Below are 12,583 nucleotides of genomic sequence, written 5' to 3' on the forward strand. Positions count from 1 at the left end.
ATTTTTTTCCTTCATGATCTCTGACAACTATATCTGGTCTGTTGGCCTTAATTTCTCTATCTGTGTGTATTGGCATATCCCAGAGTATGGTTGCTTTCTCATTTTCTGTGACCTTTTCTGGGGTGTGCCTATACCATCGTTTTTCCGTTGTTATTCCATAATGTTGGCATAGCTTCCAGTGTATGGAGGTTCCAACTCTGTCGTGTCTGTGAATATATTCCTTCTTAGCCAGGACTGGGCAGCCAGAGATAATATGATTTATTGTTTCTTGTCCATCTCCACATATTCTGCAGCTACTTGTTATATTTCTTTCCATTATGTGTTTTTGAAAATTTCTGGTGGGGAGGCTTTGGTCTTGTGCTGCAATTAAAAATCCCTCTGTCTCTGCTTTTTTTTTCCTTCATGATCTCTGACAACTATATCTGGCCTATTGGCCTTTTAATTTCTCTATCTGTGTGTATTGGCATATCCCAGAGTATGGTTGCTTTCTCGTTTTCTGTGACCTTTTATTATTATTATTATTATTAATATTATTTTTTATTATTATTATTATTATTATTATTATTATTATTATTATTATTATTATTATTATTATTATTATTATTATTATTATTATTATTATTATTATTATTATTATTATTCAAAATTTGGTAGTTTCACGAAAATTTCTCTTACATCAGCTGCTACAACTCCGTGTTGTTGGGATGTGTGCAGCATTGTATATTCTGTTTTGTCATTGGGAGAGAACAAACTCTTCCTGGTACTGTGTTGCGCCAGTTTGTTTTGTTATGGGGATCTGATTGCTGTCTTTTGTTGTATTAGTGTTTATATTGTGTGTTGTGTGTGTAATGTGTTAGTCTGCCTGTTAGTGGTTGTTTATTTTACTGGGTATTTACTATGTAGAGTGTGTTTGTAAATTATTTTGTTTGGGTTGCATTATTGAATTAATAGTCTTGCTTAGGATCTGGGCTCTACCTAGCAGGGCTATTTTTTTGATAGTGTGTAGTGTTGAGTGCCCAGGTATAGCTTTTAAGATTTTGTTAATATATTTATCATGCCCAATGCTCCAATTATTACTAGTATTGTTTACACCTTTATGCCCCAAATCTTGAATACATAAATTTCGAGGTCTTTGTACTTTGACAGTTTCTTCCCTTCATTTTGGACAATATTTTGGTTAGAACGGACTGCAATGTCTATCAGTAAACAGGGTGGGGGGTTTCTAATTCTTGTTTATTAGGTTTGGGCGATTAGCTTTTATTTCTTTGTCAGTTTGAACAGGCATATCCCAGATGATTGTGGCCTGGTTATTGTCATGTAACTTGCGTGACACATGTCTATATCATTTCTTGTCAGTTTTAATGTGTAGTGTTGGCGCATTGTTCAGTAGATAACAATATTTACTCGGTCATGCCTGTATATATATTCAGATTTTACCAGGATTGGACAGCCAGAGATGATGTGGTCATCTGTCTCATTCTGTATTTGGTGTTAGGGCCTGTTTTCATTATTTTGCTTTTATAGATTTTTGTGGTCAGGCATTAGTCTTGTGCAGCGAGAATCAGTCTTTCCGTTTCAGCTCTTAGCACAGAGCTTTTGAGTTATTGTTGGCTTTTATTCAGGTTCACTTTTTCTCTGTCAAACAATATTATTATTATTATATTATTATTATTATTATTATTATTATTATTATATTATTATTATTATCATCATCATCATCATCATCATCATCATCATCATCATCATCATCATCATCACAACACACACACGCACACATTCTTTGTTTTGTCTTGTACTGTCCATAATATTTTTCTTAATATTTTTCTTGTTAAGTATTCGTAATAATAATAATGATAATAATAATAATAATAATAATAATGATAATAATAATAATAATAATAATAGTAATAATAATAATAATAATAATAGTAATAATAATAATGATAATATTAATAATGATAATTATTATTATTACTATTACTATTGCTATATTATTATTATTATTATTATTATTATTATATTATTATTATTATTATTATTATTATTACTGATTATTATTATTATTATTATTATTATTATTATTATTATTATTATTATTATTATTATTATTATTATTATTATTATTTAATATAGGCGCAGGAGTGGCTGTGTGGTAAGTAGCTTGCTAACCATCCACAAGGTTCCGGGTTCAGTCCCACTGCGTGGCATCTTGGGCGAGTGTCTTCTGCTATAGCCCCGGGCTGACTAATGCCTTGTGAGTGGATTTGGTAGACGGAAATTGAAAGAAGCCTGTCGTATATATGTATATATCTATATATATGTGTATGTGTGTGTGTTTGTGTGTCTGTGTTTGTCCCCCTAGCATTGCTTGACAACCGTTGCTGGTGTGTTTACGTCCCCGTCACTTAGCGGTTCGGCAAAAGAGACCGATAGAATAAGTACTAGGCTTACAAAGAATAAGTCCCGGGGTCGATTTGCTCGACTAAAGGTGGTGCTCCAGCATGGCCACAGTCAAATGACTGAAACAAGTAAATGAAAAAAAAAAGAATATGTATGCAACTATATAATTAGTTCTTTTCTATGACTTATATTTATATATAGTGTGTACCTGTATGTATATATGTATATGTTGTATACATATATGTGTATGTATGTGTATATATATATATGTGCATATATATATATATATATATATATATATATATAATTATGTATATATATATATATATATATATATATCGTATGTATATAGACATACATATATGTACATATAGATACATAAACACATTCATGCGCATACATGCACGCACGCACATGTACATAGTCAATATATTATGGAAAAATGTATGGAAGAAGGCGTGGTGGGGGCGGTGTTTGTGTTGGTGTAGTGTGTGTGTATTAAAAGAGGAGTAAATGAGCAAATATACAGCTGAAGTGGGGTGGGGGAGATTAAATGGGAAAGAAAGAGAGTGGGGGTATACGAAAAAGAATATGCAGAAGCTACAAAATGGCTGAAACGAAACAAAAATATGTAAACAATAACAAAATGATGATAATGATAATAATAATAATACAAAAATTAATAATAATAATAATAATAATAATAATAATAATAATAATAATAATGATAATGATGATGATAATAATAATAATAATAATAATAATAATAATAATAATAATAATGATAATAATGATAATGATGATGATAATAATAATAATAATAATAATAATAATAATAATAATAATAATAATAATAATGATAATGATGGTGATGATGATGATGAGATAAATAAAAAAAGAAAGAAAAAGAGAGACGAAAGTGTACAGCCCAGAGAAGTGTTGTGTTTGCCTGGTAGACAGACGTAGATGATTGTTCAGAAAGTGAGATCGATCAAATTATCTATTGATTGTTTATCTTTCATGTTCTTCTTCACGACTCCGTGACGTTTTCCCTCTCTTTCTTTCTTTCTTTCTTTCTCTCTTTCTTTCTTTCTTTCTTTCTTTCTTTCTTTCTTTCTCTCTCTTTTTTTTTAATATATTTATTCCAGCTTTCATCATTTAACACTCTTTCTTCTCAGTTATTGCTATCCAAATTACTCTGACCCCCCACCGCCTTTCCCCACCCCTTCTGCCACATATAATTTATTTCACTCTCATTCTATCTTCCCCCTCTCTCTCTCTCTCATATATATATATATATATATATATATATGAATGTATGCATGTAAGTATGTATGTGTGGTTGGACATAGAAGGATTATTTCCTTTCATCTTTTCGCCTCGCTTCTCCTTTGCACTCGTATCTTTTGCCATATTTCTCTGTCGTAGTTTTCTTTACTATCGCCGGTTCCATCCGATTTGTTCACTGACGTACCTCTTTCTTTTCTGGCGTTTCCTTATCGTTGGTGTTGTTGTTGTTGTTGCTGCTGTTGTTTCTTCTTCTTCTTCTTCTTCTTCTTCTTCTTCTTCTTCTTCTTCTTTTTATTATTATTATTATTATTATTATTGTTATTATTATTATTATTATTATTATTATTCTCCTCCACTTCCTTCTTCTTCTTCTTCTTCTTCTTCTTCTTCTTCTTCTTCTTCTCCACCTCTTCCTTCTCCTCCTCTTCCTCCTCCTCCTCCCCTTCTCCTCCACCCTCCTTCTCCTCCTCCTCCTCCTCCTCTCCTACTACTACTACTACTACTACTCTTCATCTGTTTCTTCATCATCGTCAACTATACCTAGCCTCCTCTTCCTCCCCCTCCTCCTCTTTTTTCTCTACATTCGTTGTTGTCGACTTATTGTTTTTCCTCTCTTCTCTACAAGAGTTCTCTAACCTTCTGCAAGCTCGTTTTGCCTTTTCCCCCACTTGCTTTGTAGGTCCGTCTTCCCAATTGGGTAAACTAACCTGGTAGATAAGCTATTGATCTATTGAATAAGGTAGACACACACACACACATGCATACACTTATTATAATATAAACGCTCCAGTGCTTATATATATGTATGTTATCATGTATGTGCGCGTGCGTGCATGCGTGTATGCTTATATATATAGGCACTTGCATACATACATACATACATACATACATACATACATACATACATATATACATACATACATAGAAACAAAGAAGTGTATACAGGGACCCCACACAACAAAAGGTATCAACTCACAAATCTATCGCTTACAAGGTGATCGTGCTAAAAACTACATCACCAAGTGGACCCTTTACAAATCTGATGTGCTTCCACACAGTTTCTGTTTACCAAATTCTGTTGAAAATGGTTTGGCTGGCTTGAGTTTATGGTAGACACTGCAATAACCAATACACCTCACAGCGGGATCGAACCTGGGTCTCATATTTGCATAGTTAATTTCTTAACTACGCAACCATATATGTGTTCAATTTCCTACAGTAAAGAATAGCAGTGAGGTCATCGTGTAAATGTATTTTATTGAAGCTGGTGAACTTCTTTGTAGATTATTGCTCGCAGAGAAACTAGCAACTGAGAGTCAGTTCCAGACGGTGATGTTCGGAATTCAGTGATGAAAGACTGTTAAAAAGTATTCCGGGAAGCCATAGTTTTATTTCTCATTACTCTGAGATACACTTATCGTCAAGCCATATGTATCGCGTTATTTAGTAACGACTCTTACTTTCTCTGAGTTAAAACTGGCTTGACTTTACATAAAATAAAGAACCAGGCAAGTGCTGGGCTCAGTAAAACTAGCTACCCTATTATATTATTCTGTTGTTTTTATACCCTTACATCAGTGTTTCTCAGCCACATTTTTACCTACAGACCCCTGTGATCCCTTCTTACTTAGATGGACCCTCCTAACCATTCGCTGTGTAAAATATCCTATTATAGGCGTAGGAGTGGCTGTGTGGTAAGTAGCTTGCTTACCAACTACATGGTTCCGGGTTCATTCCCACTGCGTGGAACCTTGAGCAAGTGTCTTCTACTACAGCCTCGGGCCGACCAAAGATGTTGTGAGTGGATTTGGTAGACGGAAACTGAAAGAAGCCCATCGTATATATGTATGTGTGTGTGTTTATGTGTTTGTGTTTGTTCCCGCCAACATCGCTTGACAACCAATGTTGGTGCGTTTACGTCCCCGTTACTTAGCGGTTCAGCAAAAGTGACCAATAGAATAAGTACAAGGCTTACAAAGAATAAGTCCTGGGGTTGATTTGCTCGACTAAAGGCGGTGCTCCAGCATGGCCACAGTCAAATGACTGAAACAGGTAAAAGAGTAAAAGAGTATATTTTTATAATTAGATATTATTAAGAATTGTATTAAAATAATTATTCAAATATTTCGTGTTTAGTAGAAATATAACCAGTTTATTGCACATCAATTTTGACAGCAAAATTTGGCATGGCCCCTGCTGAGAGCCACTACCTTACATGAACGTATACATGTGTTCGAGTGTTACGCTTTCAAAAATAACATCTGGAAAAATTACATCTTGACGTAGTCATGATACAAGTGTGCTTAGTTTAACAACATCTACACTGATACTGCTTATATTTTTGCACTACAAATGTTATTTCCCTTTCATATTTATCAGCAACAACAACTATAGCTAAATCCTTCTTCACTAAATGCTAAATTAATACCCCCCATTAGATGTCTCCATCTTGTTCTATTCTTGCTATAATACGATCTATTGATCAACAGTTTGTACAACATAAGAAGAATCAAAGATGAACTGCAACGCTGTTGTATAAAAATAACAAACCGTGATCGATAGAGAAATAGAGAAATGCTCCCTGATGGCATTTATAAATTAGTAAATCAAGAAACGGGAGTGGCAGCTGTTAGCAAAAAGTGTTCCTGGAAAGAAAGATGTATTGGCTGAAACAGATCGATACATTTGGGATGTAGTCAGAGAAATAAAGGTTTTACAAAATGATCTATTTGCTTCTCTTTCGGCTTCAGTGAAGAAGGAAGAAACGTGTTAAATAAACATATTTATGTATTTATTTATTTATTTTTACTATTCTCTTTTCTAGGCTGAGTCATCACTTTCCATAGCAGCATATGCAGTGTCTTTGCATAGCTTTTTTTTTTCAATTTCTTCAGGAAACTACTTAATCTGGCGAAGCTGAACCACTATCATCTGGTGATGGATTTTTTTTTTCACCGTTCTCTCTCTCTCCCTTTCCTCCCTCTATTTCTCTCTCATTTCCCCTCCCCCTCTCCTTTCCCCATCTCTCTTCCTCTATCTTTCTCTCTTTCACATTTTCTCTTTCCCTCTTTCTCTTCTTGAAGTAGTCTATTCGGTTTGCAGTCAAAAATATTGATTTCCAGCATAAGCATAAGGATATATAATTTGAAGATAGAAAGACGATTGCTCAGTAAAAAAACCCCAATACTTGACTGGTATTATTGATCCCAGAAAGATGAAAATCAAAACAAGGAGGTATAAATGACCGCAACGTAATTTTTCTACAGCTCAACCGATTCTGTTTGTGTTATACTAACACTGAAATATAACGAACAGAATCTGCCTTAGTATATGACTGCTACATATACAGACATTAGAGCACATCCAAGTGAATCTACACCAGTACAAAGGTGCAATGTATTCTGATATTAGGGTCCACTCCATTAAATCTATCCCTGAATACTGTCCCCACTTAATATTACCTTCGAATTTTGGCACAAGGCCAGCAATTTGTGGGAAGCGAGTAAGTCGATAAAATCAGCCTCAGTGCTCAACTGGTACTGATTTTATCGTGCCCGAAGGGGTGAAAGCCAAAGTCGACCCTGGCGGCATTGGAACCCAGAGCGTAAAGATGGATGAAACGCTGTAGGCATTTTGCCTGGCGTGCTAACGATTCTGTTAGCCCGCCACCTTTGATTGCCGCTCATATTGATTTAAACTTTTGCACAAGGCCAGCAATTCCGGAAGAGAGGCTAAATTGGCTACATTAACCCCAGTGCTCAACTGGTACTTATTTTATCGATCCCATTAAGCCGAAAGGCAAAGTTGACCTCGGCAGAATTTGAACACATAATGTGCAAACGGACGAAATACATATTTCTTTACTACCCACAAGGGGCTAAACATAGAGAGGACAAACAAGGACAGACAAACGGATTAAGTCGATTACATCGACCCCAGTGCGTAACTGGTACTTAATTTATCGACCTCCGAAAGGATGAGGCAAAGTCGACCTCGGCGGAATTTGAACTCAGAACGTAACGGCAGACGAAATACCATGAAGCATTTTGCCCGGCGTGCTAACGATTCTACCAGCTCGCCACCTTTGAGTCCAACTCATATTGACATGGGATGTACCCAACTGAATCTACCCAAGTACATATCAAGCTTTGAGATATTTTATCATTATCGATCGAGAACAGCTGCTGAAAGAAAATGATGTTTGATTAGATTTTTTTTTTGTGAAATCAGCAGATAGGAATAGCGTAGAATATCAACAATTTCAGCTGGTCGGCTACGCAAACCACAATCTTGTGATTAGTGCAGTCAGACTAGATAGGACATATAGAAGGGTGTCTAGCAACTGAAAACTAAGCGCGTCGTTTCCGACGTTGAAAGACGATAGGACTGGATTAACGAATTAATTAAGGAGTTGATGGAGACGTTTGTTAACAACCACTGACGAGTATCTCTCTCTCTCTCTTTCGCCATCTCTCCATCTTTCTCTCTCTTCTTTAGCCATCCCTCCATCTCTCTCTCTCTCTCTCTCTCTCTCTCTCTCTCTCTCTCTCTCTCTCTCTCTCTCTCTCTCACTCTCTGAAGGGAGCTATTTCATTAAAATCAAATGGGATAGAAAAGAAGTGGCTACAAGGAACGATAGATTGGAAAGGGAGCCTAGTCATTAGATTAGGAGAGACAATTATGATTGAAACGGTATGCCGATATGCTAGCAAAAAAAAAAAAAAATGAGACTCAATCATTATTTCGACGCGGAATACGAAGGATGTTTTGTATGAAATAATCTGTGCGGTCTTGTATACAAGCGAAGCAGGGACCGAGGCAGCGTTCCTGACATCTAGACTAGCGTTAGGCGCTTAGAGCCCTCTGCCAGCTGGGCATGTGGTTGATGGATGTTCCGGGGAGGATTTAAGGCGATTACTCCGACCTCAGCTCAACTGCTACTTTATTTTATCGAATTCGAAGGGATGAAAGGCAAAGTCAGCCACGGCAAAATTTGAATAATAATAACAATAACAATAACAACAACAATAATAATAATAATAATAATAATAATAATAATAATAATAATAATAATAATAATAATCCTTTCTACGAGAAGCACAAGGCCTCAAATGTGTGAGGAGGGGATTAGTCGATTACATCAACCCCAATGTTTCACTGATACTTAATATATCGACCCCTAAATTATCAAAGGTAAAGTCGGCCTCGGTGGAATTTGAACTCAGAACGTAGCGGCAGACTCTATGCCACTGCTAAGTAGCTCTTTTACTTTCCTAACTAAGTTTCCCTCTACTCTAGTATTCTCTATCGCTAGTTCTCTGCTAAATTCTACAGCTTCTACTCTAATCGCCCGTTGTAGGGCCCTCCCACCATCGATTGTTGATGACTGCACTCGCCAACATTCAATGGACTAACTTACTAAGCCGGTCTCTGGAAGCTTTATGTGCCGGGAAGGACGCATTCGGCTTCCAGTATCCAGGTCTCTGGCTATGGAGCCTATCTCGGTCAACCGTACAGATCACAAGTTTGTAGTCTGTATAGCTGGCGAATTCAAATTGTGAACAACCTACGCTATTCCTATCTGCTGGCCTACAAAATACGCTGTCTAGATAAGATCTGGATGATTAGACACTGTTTGCCCATGTCCACACTGGAGTATTCGGGAAATTACGTCTTAACCTGTCTGCCAGTTGGAAACGACTGAGCAGGATTAAGAGGCTTACGCCCCTCACTTTTCTATCCGCTAGCCCCACCCAATCCACATGTTGATCCCAAATAGCTTTCCAATCGCCCACTAACGACACATACACACACAGACGAGCACCTAAGTACAAAACAAGGTGGGGATATTAGTAATCGAATACGAAAGGTAGAGCAATATGTACTCTTATTAAAACGGCAAAACTATCAAAAAAATTGCAGTTTTCATCACAAATGGCCAACAACGGGAATGTAAAACTCTGAGCAACTCTGAGTAACAGTTTTTGTGATAATTTTGCAGCTTTAATAAATGTGTGTGTGTGTATATATATATATATATATATATATATATATATAATATATATAATCAAAGACTCTTTGATTTCATTATTTTTCTTCTTTTTGCCTATGTGAGTTACAAATATTGTTATATGTGGAGACATATTTTTGTAGAAAAAAGAAATAGCAATCTTTTGGCTGCTATTTCTAAAATTTTCGGTATGTGGTCAAGCAACTTGTTGCTAAACCCTTAATTATTGTTATAATTATATATATATATATATATATATATATATATATATATATATGTATATATATATATATATAATATATATATATATATATATAATATATATATATATAATATATATACATATACAACATACACTCACACATGTATACATACATACATGCTCACACACAGATACACGCACGGACACACACACACTTCTATGTATATATCATTCTGTCCGTTTCTTCTGTGTTGTCTGTAAGCCTGTAGCTATCTCTCAATCTATTAACCTACCTATATGCTTATTTGTATGTATAATAGTGTATGCGCTTGTCCGAATGCCTGTCTGTCTGTCTGTGTGTCCATCATTTTTTCTCCCACTCTGTCCGCTTTCTCTCCCCGCGCTCTCTCCTCCCTCTCCCCGCTCCTCTTTCTTCCCCCCCCCTCACTTCTCTCGCTACAGTTGTACAGCTTTGTCGCCATGTTGTCGTCAGTCAACAAAACTATGTTTGTATTACAGGGATGTTTATGTTTGTTTTTTGGTTTCGTTTCCTTGTGTCTGCGGTGGGGAAGATAAGTCGTTATTTCTCTATCTTTTCTACATGTTCTGACAGTGACAGCTCCATTATGTACGTGCGTGTGTTCGTGCGTACGTGTGTGCATGTATCTGCGTGTGTAGTTGTTGTGTGTGTTTGACTGTACCAGCAAGCGTGTGTATTTGTGTGTGTTCATGTGCGTGTGTGTGTATGTATTTGTGTGTGCGAACACTTATGTCTACATTTTGTCTGCATTTGTGTGTTATTGAGTTATTACTGCAATTTAGATGCAGCATAGCAGAATAGTTAAGAAGGTAGCTTCGCTATTAAGAGATCCCGGTTTCGTATCTATTGCGCAGTATATTGGGCAAATGTTTTTTTTATCATAGACTCAATAACACTCAAGCATTGTGAGAGAAACTTGGTTGATGGAAAATGGTTGGAAGCCTGTCGGATTATCCCTGTAATTTAATCCTTTAGCATTTAAAACCAGGGATCTATTCCACGTCGATCACAGATTTTTAAATTAATTTTTTTTTAACTAAACAGTTTGAAACTTCGACTACTGGTAGAATTTCTTACGTAGAACACGTTTTACTCTGAACGTTTTTGACAAAATTTCGTATTTTAGAAGTTATTTCGTGTTAAAGTTGTCGTATTTGGGTAATTTCAACCAATCAACGACGTGTATTCGGTTCAAGAAAGCTACAGCTGTTTGCGATATTAATCGAAGAGGAACAACTTCCGGGTCATCTCTACTAAATGCCATCACTCTGTTATAGAGCAACGTGTCCGTAGCTAGCTTTTTTGTTGTTGACGTATATGTAATTTCAAAATACTTTATTTTACAACTATGAGATGTATTGTTATTGTCATGATTTCGTCAAACACATTTCGTCAATATAAAAGTGTTTATTAGATAAAAATAAAATAACATTATCAAAACATGAAGGTAAAACAAAACAAAGAGCAGCTTATATACCGGAAAGTGTGGTAATTGTAGTGACAGTGACAAGAGTGCTGACATTTAGTAAAGATGACCCGGAAGTTGTTCCTTTTCGATTACTATCGCAAACAACAGTAGCTTTCTTCAAAGGAATACACGTCGTTGATTATTTGAAATCACCCAAACATGACAACTTTAACACGAAATAACTTCTAAAATGCGAAATTTTGTCAAACCCGTTCAGAGTAAAACCGTGTTCTACGTGAGAAATTCTAACAGTATTCTAAGTTTCAAACTTTAGTTTTAAAACATCAATTTTTTTAAAACGGGTTATATCAGGCTGAAATATTCTAACTGTTTGTGTTGATTCAGGCCAAGTCTGGCCTCTCGCACCCAGCCTACAATGTCATTCTACAGATAAACAGTCATATCATCAATATTTCAAAGCTACGAGATAATGCATGACGAACCCAAAATTACGTGAATCAATAAGCTTAACATTAGACAAAGTAATCTGAATTCTAAAGAGTTAAAATTATTATCCTTGTCACAGTATTGCACTCGTTCCACTTGAGAGGTACATAGGCATTGGAGTGGCAGTGTGTGAAGTATCTTGTTTACCAACATGGTTCCGGTTCAGACCCACTGCGTAGCACCTTCAGCAAGGTTCTATCTTTTCCTTCCTCTTTACACTCCATATTACTCTTTCTCCCCACTTCTCTCTCCCCACCCCAAGCCATTCACAAATACTATAAAAAGAGACAAATCCCTTCACAAAATTTAAATCTGAAGAATCTATTACAGTCGATGAAAGCGCTTATATGTGATTTGTAAAAACATGTGGCATGTTAATAAATATTTGTATATGTACAACCATCCAGATCTCTGAATACCTTATTTTTTGTAATATATAATATCTGTACATCACTTCTAAACCTTCTAATATATATAAGTTCAGTAAAAATTTAGATTCAGTTGAATGTGGTACTTAAGTTAAAGGCACCAGGATTTAGAATGGTATTATCCTATTTTGCAGAAAGAAATCAGTACTACATATTCCCAGAACAGCTGTTATGCTTGAGTGTTTTGTGATATGTGTGGTTATGTTTTAGTGTGGATTTAGATTCAAAAAATATTTTCAGATGTGAATAGTCAGATATAGAAATTTCTGTTATATTTCCTTTGAATTCTTTGAAAATC

General features: G+C 35.7%; 1 long non-coding RNA gene across 1 annotated transcript; it reads right to left on the reverse strand.

Annotated features, from left to right (window-relative positions):
- Positions 1–3,661: 3,661 nt before the first annotated feature.
- Positions 3,662–12,313, reverse strand: LOC118764113. Its single transcript, XR_004999904.1, has 3 exons — positions 12,114–12,313; positions 12,026–12,028; positions 3,662–3,677 (listed from the first exon to the last, which is right to left on the reverse strand). It is a non-coding gene; the product is annotated as an uncharacterized LOC118764113 (long non-coding RNA).
- Positions 12,314–12,583: the final 270 nt, after the last annotated feature.

Source organism: Octopus sinensis, linkage group LG7 (assembly GCF_006345805.1).
Source record: "Octopus sinensis linkage group LG7, ASM634580v1, whole genome shotgun sequence".
NCBI lineage: Eukaryota > Metazoa > Mollusca > Cephalopoda > Octopoda > Octopodidae > Octopus > Octopus sinensis.